This window comes from Myodes glareolus, chromosome 25, assembly GCF_982192425.1.
Source record: "Myodes glareolus chromosome 25, mMyoGla1.1, whole genome shotgun sequence".
Lineage (NCBI taxonomy): Eukaryota > Metazoa > Chordata > Mammalia > Rodentia > Cricetidae > Myodes > Myodes glareolus.
In genome coordinates this window covers 47490024-47497983 of record NC_142050.1, presented here as the reverse complement: position 1 = coordinate 47497983, position 7960 = coordinate 47490024, and the positions used below count along the sequence as shown (strand labels likewise).

The window sequence follows — 7960 nt, the reverse complement described above, 5'->3', positions numbered from 1 at the left end:
TTAATTTTTTTCTCTGACTCTATCTCTACCTGTCTGTTTCTTTTTTCCCTGTGGGAGTGTGTGCTCGTATGTATGCAGGTGTACTTGCGTGTTCAAATATATTCATGCCTGCTTGGAGGACAGAGGATGAGAGCTGTCATTTCTCAGGGTCATTGCTATCATTCTCCCGGCCTTCCCTGTCCCTGTAAGAGACAAGCTCTCTCCACCCCCAAACTCCCCCTCCCTCCCAGGCAAACTGATCTTGCATCTTCTCTCTCCCCATCCTTCCTCCCTCCTACCCCCTTCTCTTCTCTCTCTCTTTCTCTCTCTCTTTACCTTTTCTCTCCATAATCCTCTTACCCTTATACCCTTCCCAATACCTACTAAATAAACTCTTTACACAAGCTCTTTCCGCATGGCACATCTGTCTGTCTTCCACCCGCCAGGGGACCAGCCAGGGTTGCGCTGCCATGAATCTTTCAGTCACTCACATTTTTTTTAAAGGTCTATGTCTAGGCCTGGAACTCACCAGGTAAACTATAGTGGCTGTTCACTCAGTCCTGGGACCCTCCTGTAGCTCCTCCCCTTGCTGGGGTTAGAAGTGTGCATTATATATCTGGTCTTTTAAATGAAGAGTTTGGAAAACTGAGCTCAGGTCCCCGTGATTGCAAGACAAGCACTCTGTGACTGAACCCAGCCCTCCGCTATTTATTTTCTGATTCTAGTATCATGCTGTGAAGAGGCCCGGTTTGCAAACCGCAGCCTTCAACGAAATGAACACAGAGGAGTCTGCTAACACCATGGTCAACTACCACACGACCGTGGCACCCATGCTGCGTGGGATAGCCTCACAAGGAGCTCAAAACCCACAGCTCACCCAACCAGTCATGCACCCAGGCATCCCTGTAGGCCGTGAACTCTATGTAACCTGGAAATCAGGCTGCCGTGGGTGCTGGAATGCACAGGCTCATCGTGGAAAACCTCTTCTGCCCAGTGACCCTGGACGTGCTGCACCAGATTCGCTCTAAGTTTGGCACAATCTCGAAGATCTTCACATTCACCAAGAACAACCAGTTCTGGGTGAGGCTGCAGCAAGCAGACCGGGGGTACCCAGCATGCCAAGCTGTCCCTGGACGGTCAGAACCTCTACAACGCCTGCTGTGCTCTGCACATCGACTTCTCCAAGCTCAACAGGCTCAACATCAAATACAACAACAAGAGCCGAGATTACACTCGGCTTCTCCTGCCCCCCCCCCCCCCCGGGGGACAGCCAGTCTTGGCTAGACCAGACCATGGCTGCAGCATTTGGTATGCTCAGTGCAATGTCAGCCTCTCCGCATGCAGGAGCCAGGTTCCCTCCCACCTTTGCCTTCCCTCAGTTCTCTCTGTTCCTAATGCCCACAGAGTACTACCCCTCTCTCCCCTGCGCCGAACCTTCTGCTGCTGCGGCTGCCATGGCTGGACACATTGCTATACCAGACTTGGTAGGTGCCAGGAATTCCATCCTCCTGGTCAGCAACCTGAACCTTGAGAGAGTCACACCTCAAGGCCCCTCTATTCTCTCTGGTGTCTATGGTGATATGCAGCGGGTGAAGATTCTGCTGGATAAGGAGAATGCACCTGTACAGGTGGAGGGCAGCCAGGCTCAGCTGACCATGAGCCCCTGAATGGGCAGGCACAGCTGCAGGGAATCAGTGCGCACCACACCGTAAAAGCATCAGAGCGTGCAGCTGCCTCGTGAGGGACAGGAGGACCACGACCTGACCAAGGACTATAGCAGCTCACGGCTGTCCGCTTCAAGAAGCCCAGGCTCCAAGAACTTCCAGAACTTCTCCTACCCTCAGTCACCCTTCACCTCTCCAATATCCCACCCTCTGTGTCAGAGGATGACTCAAAGAGCATCCTCTCCAGCGGCAGACAGTGTTGTCAAAGGTTTCAAGTTCTTCCAGAAGGACCACAAGATGGCGCTGACCCAGATGGGCTCTGGGGAGGAGGCGGTCAGGCGCTGATTGAACAGCACAGCCATGATCTGGGCGAGACCACCACCTGCGTGCGTCTTTTTCTAAGTCCACCATCTAGGTGTCCCGGGGCCTGTTACAGTTTCCACCATTCCAGAAAAGCCACTTTAAAAAGCAACTGAGCCAGGCAGTGGTGGCGCACGCCTTTAATCCCAGCACTCGGGAGGCAGAGGCAGGCAAATCTCTGTGAACTTGAGGCCAGCCTGATCTACAAGAGCTGGTTCAGGACAGGCCCCAAAACTACGCAGAGAAACCCTGTCTTGAAAAACGAAACAAACAAACAGATACATAAATAGTAGCTGAAGTGATTTTACAGACCAGAGATTTTATTTATTTATTTTAAATATTTATTTATTATTGTATACAATAATATACAATTATTCGGTTTGCATGTATGCCTGAAAGCCAGAAGAGGGCACCAGACCTCATTGCAGATGGTTGTGAGCCACCATGTGGTTGCTGGGAATTGAACTCAGGCTCTTTGGAAGAGCTTGCAGTGCTGGTAAACTCTGAGCCATCTCTATTTTTTTTTAAAAGAGAGATCATTTGCATGTCTTTTTTTTTCTTGTTATTTCTAGCCCGTGTTGCCGTAGCTGAAAATGGCTTGGGCTACAGAGGCCCAGTCAGGCCTGGACCCATGCCTTGAGGGGCTCAGGTGTGAGGCCACAGTGGTGCCCTGAACACAGTTACTTTCTTGTGCCCTACAAAACCAGCCTGTCTGACAACCACATACCCACCCTCTCATGACACTGGTCTGTCTCCAGACCTGCAGGAGAGCCAGGTGGCCTGCACCATAGGCTTCCTGTGCTGTGCAGGAGCTGGGACCACCTCCCCAATCCTTATAATCAATTGACATGATACTCCCTTGTCCCTGGCCAGCCCAGGGACTTCATGTGACCTTTGTATTATATCCTGCGGAGTCACAGATACCTGTGCCTAGCAACATTTCCACTTGACCAAATACCCAAATCTTTTTTTCCATTTATATGCAAGAGATGCAGTTTAAGTAATTTTCATAGCAATGATACAATGGTATGTGCATAATCTATGCTTTTGTGTTCCTGCACAATTTTCTTACTTCCTGGTGGGAAGTAAGAAAGCTTGCAGGTGGGGCCCAGGCCAGTGCTGCCTCTGCTTGGGAAAAACAACTCTGAGACCAATGGGTTCCTATGTTCAAAGTTTGGATCAAAGTTTTGTTTTCTCCCTGCCTCTGACTAGGCCCACATAAGGAGCTAACCTCTAGGACTTAACACTCCTCCAAAATGCTCACCTCCATGCCTCGCTTTCTGTGTATTTCTGATCATACAGCCATTCAGAGAAGGGTGGGAACTGAACTAAGCAGTCAGTCTTCTCGTTTAGATGCATTTAAGGATGTCTTTGGAATTAGCAGCAATGTAGAGGCATCCTGCAGCCCACTGTGGGTACTGCTGCCCAGATGAGACGAAAATGTAAAGACTATCAGGGTCTGGAGGATATGCTGAATGGGTAACTAGGTGAAGGTGAATATAGCATGTGTTTGTCAGATTTGTTCTTCTCTGAACATATCTAAATCTCACGTGTGTGTGTGTGTGTGTGTGTGTGTGTGTGTGTGTGTGTGATGTGTGTGTACGCATGCAGATTTCTGGGTGTCAATGAATGTATGCGTAGTATAGATGCATACAGACATTAGAGATCTTTCTTTAGGAATTAGCAAACTTGTTTTGAGATGGGGTCTCTCATTTGGGGTTCACTGAGTAGACTGTGTTGACTGGCTAAAGAACTTCAAGGATTTGTATGTCTCTGCCTCCTTAGCACTGGGATTCCAAGTGCACGCCACTAAACCTAGCTTTTTAATGTGTGGTTCAGGGCATCAAACTTAGCCACTCCTGCTTGTGCGGTAAGCAAACCATCTCTGCAGTTGCCTGAACCTCGCCCCTGACACCATGTCCACAGACTGCGTGCTGCTCCATCGTCTTGTCTTTATTATTATTTATTTATTGAGTTATCATTGTGGGAGGGCTTGCTCTATGGCAGGCATTGCTTGTAAAGTGTTTACACACGAAAGGAACACAGTCCCTACTGTTATAAAACATATGGTGGAACTAGGAGAAGACAAAGGTTAGACAAACACACTATTAAATAAATATATCGTTTGGAGTTGGAACTGCCATAGAAAGAAAATCCTGGAAGAAGTCATTGGCTCTCCCAGCAGATTCGCAGGCTGTGTCATGGAAACCACTGAGTTTTCCACAGGGACAGGTGTGGAGTTGCGTATGTGAGATCTCTGGAGCTGAGGACTAGTAGGTGGCTTTGCCTAATTATCACCTTCTCAAAATGGACACTAACCAGAGGGACATGCTGCACAGAAGGGGTCTCATCAGCCAGGCAAGACCTTGGGTCAGGTACCTATGCTCCTGAACTTTCTCCCTTAAATGGTAAGAAAGGCAGCTTCCCCCTGGGGATCACACAAGACGTAGCCAGCAAGCCAGCACTGGAACCCTGAATGTCACATAAACAAGGTACATGTATGCAAATTCCGTTATCCTGCCAGCTCCATAGGAACAGGGTGTGACTCAGCAATTTCCAAGAAGGAAGCCTTCCTCGGAAGCCCTCCAGGGCCACAGGCTCCAGAAGCTGGGAGGGATGGGACAGTCTTCTTCCAGACCCTCCAGAACAAACCAACCCAGCAAAAATCCACAGTCACCAACTGTTCCGTCAGTGTTATAGCAGCACCAGGAAGCTGATAGAGATAGTAACCGACCTCTTCTCATGGGACATCCGTGACTTCCTCAGACCACAAAACTTTCATGCTCTCTCTGCCTCTGAGAAGCAAGGGCTCCTGTCTTGGCCAATGGAATCCCTAATTTTAGTGGCAGCGGTCTCCTGCAAGTCCTACTCTTGTGAGCATCCCTGTGGCATCATGTTCCTTCTTGATGCTTGCTCACCTGCTTACCTTCCACACTTCATGTCTTATTCTGTGGAACTCTACTGTTCACCCTGTCCAACCCTCTCACACCATGTGTGATTATTCTACTTTTCTGTGCTCAGTACATTTCTCATTCTTTCCCCATATTGTGTACATACCTGACACATTGCTGGGTTTATGTGTGTGCTTGTGTGTATTTATGTATGTATGTATGTATGTATGTGTAGGGATGACAGAGAACAACCCTGTGTGTTTATGTATGTATATGTAGGGATGACAGAGTACAATCCTGTGTGTTTATGTTCATGTGTGTATACATGCATGTGGATGGCAGAGAACAACCCTGTGTGTGTATGTTCATGTGTGTATGTATGTGTGTGAATGACAGAGAACAACCATGTCATGTGTGTATGTATGTGTGTGGATGACAGAGAACAACCCTGACTGAGAGTGTTCATGTGTGTATGCATGCATATGGATAGCAGAGGACAACCCTGTGTCTGTATGTTCATGTGTATGGATGGCAGAGGACCACTGTAGTATTTTTTTTTTGTCAGACACCTTCTACCTTGTTTTGTAGACAAATTTTTCTTTGGTCACCAGCTCCCAAATAATGACATGGAGACTTCTTATTAATTATGAAAGCTCAGCCTATAGCTTAGACTTGTTCCTAACTAGCTTCTAACTATGAAGCCATTTCTATTAATCTGTGCTCTGTCACATGGCTGTGCCTCTCTTTCATCTTATATTTCCTATTTTCTCTGTGTCTGTCGAGTGACTCTGATGACATGAAAAACCTTAAATGGCCATGCCAGCCACTGCTGCTGGGCTCTGGAGGTTGGCTCCATCCCCCTTGGTTCCCTGAGAGCCTATCCTCATGTCTGCATATTTAGGGCCCTTGCTCTGGCTACTTGCCCTGTCCATGATGTTGAAGGCATTTTTGCCTAGCTGCTCAAGCTCTCTGCTGCACAGCGGGGCCTCTTAAAAGAGCTCTGTATGAGGAGCCTGCCTGAGACGGCTGCCCCAGGCTCTGTGTCTGGATACACATGCCCCGTATTGGGTGGCATATGCCGTGTGAGAAAGCCGCCTTTTGGGCAGGCTCCCTGCAGAAGCATGGCTCTTTTAAGAGGCCCTGCTGGGCAGCAGAACACGAGAGAAGCAGTGGGCCTGCAGCAATGTGGACACAGCTGCTTCTCGGAGCTGGGGCAGTGAACTTGCCTGCATGGCTAGGCTATCAGGGAACACAGCGGACAGAGCCAGCCTCCAGAGCCATGTGCTGGCTGGCTTGACCATTTAAGGTTGGTCTTAAAGTCAAAGTTGCCAGCCAGATGTGGAATGAATGAGACACATGGAATGAGATAAAAGTGAAAATCACATGGTAGAACATAGACTGATAAAAATAAGGCTTAATTTCAGTTATAACAACTAGTTAGACTGCTGGGCGATGGTGGTGCACACCTTTAATCCCAGAACTCTGGAGGTAGAAGCAGGTGGATCTCTGTGAGTTTGAGGCCAGCATGGTCTACAAGAGCTAGTTCCAGGACAGGCTCCAAAGCTACTAGAGAAGCCCTGCCTTGAAAAACCCAGTAGATAAATAAATAAAACAAACACAATCAAAAGAGTTAGTTAGGAACAAGCCTAAGTTATAAGCCTAGCTTTCATAATTAGGAAGACGTCTCCATGTCATTATTTGGGAGTTGGCTGGTGAGACAGAGAAAGACTCCTTACATTTTTCTCAGGCAGGGCCTCTCACTTACCTAGACTGTCTGGGTAGTGAGCCCTGGGGATCCTCCTATTGTTGCTCTTCAGTATTTGGGTTATAAGTCCTTGCATTGCCTGACACCCCCCCACCCCTTTTTAAACATTAATTCCAGGGATTGAACTCTGGTCTCTAAGTTTTCAAGGTAAGCACTTTACTGACTGAATCATCAAAATGTTCCCCAAATGTTTCTTTTTTTTTTTAATTTTCTTTTTCCTTTTTCTTGTTTTTCGAGATAGGGTTTCTCTGTGGCTTTGAAATCTGTCCTGGAACTCACTTTGAAGGCCAGACTGTTCTTGAACTCACAGAGATCTACCTGTCTCTGCCTCCTGAGTGCTGGGATTAAAGGTGTGTGCCACCACCGACCGGCCCCAAATGTCTCTTAATGTCTGTAAAGAAGATGCTTTAACAAGCCCTGATGAGGGGGCTTCCTGACAGCCTACACTCCACCAACAGTGACACGCAGCAGTTCTGGCAAAGGTAGTATGAGAGGAACCCTGAAAGCATCTGCTATTTCAGTGTCTCAAGCAGCAGAGCTTCTCAGTTCTGAGTGGGGATGAGAGTGGATTGGGGATTTGAAAGAAAACAGACAATTTAGGACATACCCTAGCACCATGCTTGACCAAGAGTGACACGCCAGTACCGTAGTTTCAGAGTCATGTAGAGTTGTAGCTTACAGAAATGCAGAGGAGGAGGACTGTGGTCCCTCCTAAATTGTTTAGGATTTCAACCTAAGCAAACTGAAAAACCAAACCACTGTAATTGCTCTGGCTATTCCCTCCCTGTTTTTTGGTTGCTCTTTTTTTTTGACACAGATTTGTGTGTGTGTGTGTGTGTGTGTGTGTGTGAGAGAGAGAGAGAGAGAGAGAGAGAGAGAGAGAGAGAGAGAGAGAGAGAGTTGTGTGAGAGAGAGAGACCACCATGGCTATCCTGGAACTCACTCAGTACTCCAGGCTGGCCTTGAACTCAGAGATCCACCTGCTTCTGAGTGCTGGTATTAACGGCATACACCACCACCACATGGCTATTGCTTTTCTTAAGTTGATGTAGGTGGGTCTTCTGTATTTCTATTGCTTTCATTGCTTAATTAATAAAGAAACTGCTTGGCCTGATAGGTCAGAACATAGGTAGGCGGAGTAGACAGAACAGAATTCTGGGAAGAAGGGAAGTGAGGCAGATGCCATAGCACTCCTCTCTGAGATGGACGCCGGTTAGACTCGTCCCAGTAAGCCACAGTCAAGCGGCAATACACATTAATAGAAATGGGTTGAATCAATATGTAAGAGTTAGCCAATAAGA

The 7960-nt window shown here is 47.7% G+C and overlaps 1 pseudogene; it reads left to right on the top strand.

The window, feature by feature from the left end:
- Positions 1-746: 746 nt before the first annotated feature.
- Positions 747-2058, top strand: LOC125406698 (polypyrimidine tract-binding protein 1 pseudogene; annotated as a pseudogene).
- Positions 2059-7960: the final 5902 nt, after the last annotated feature.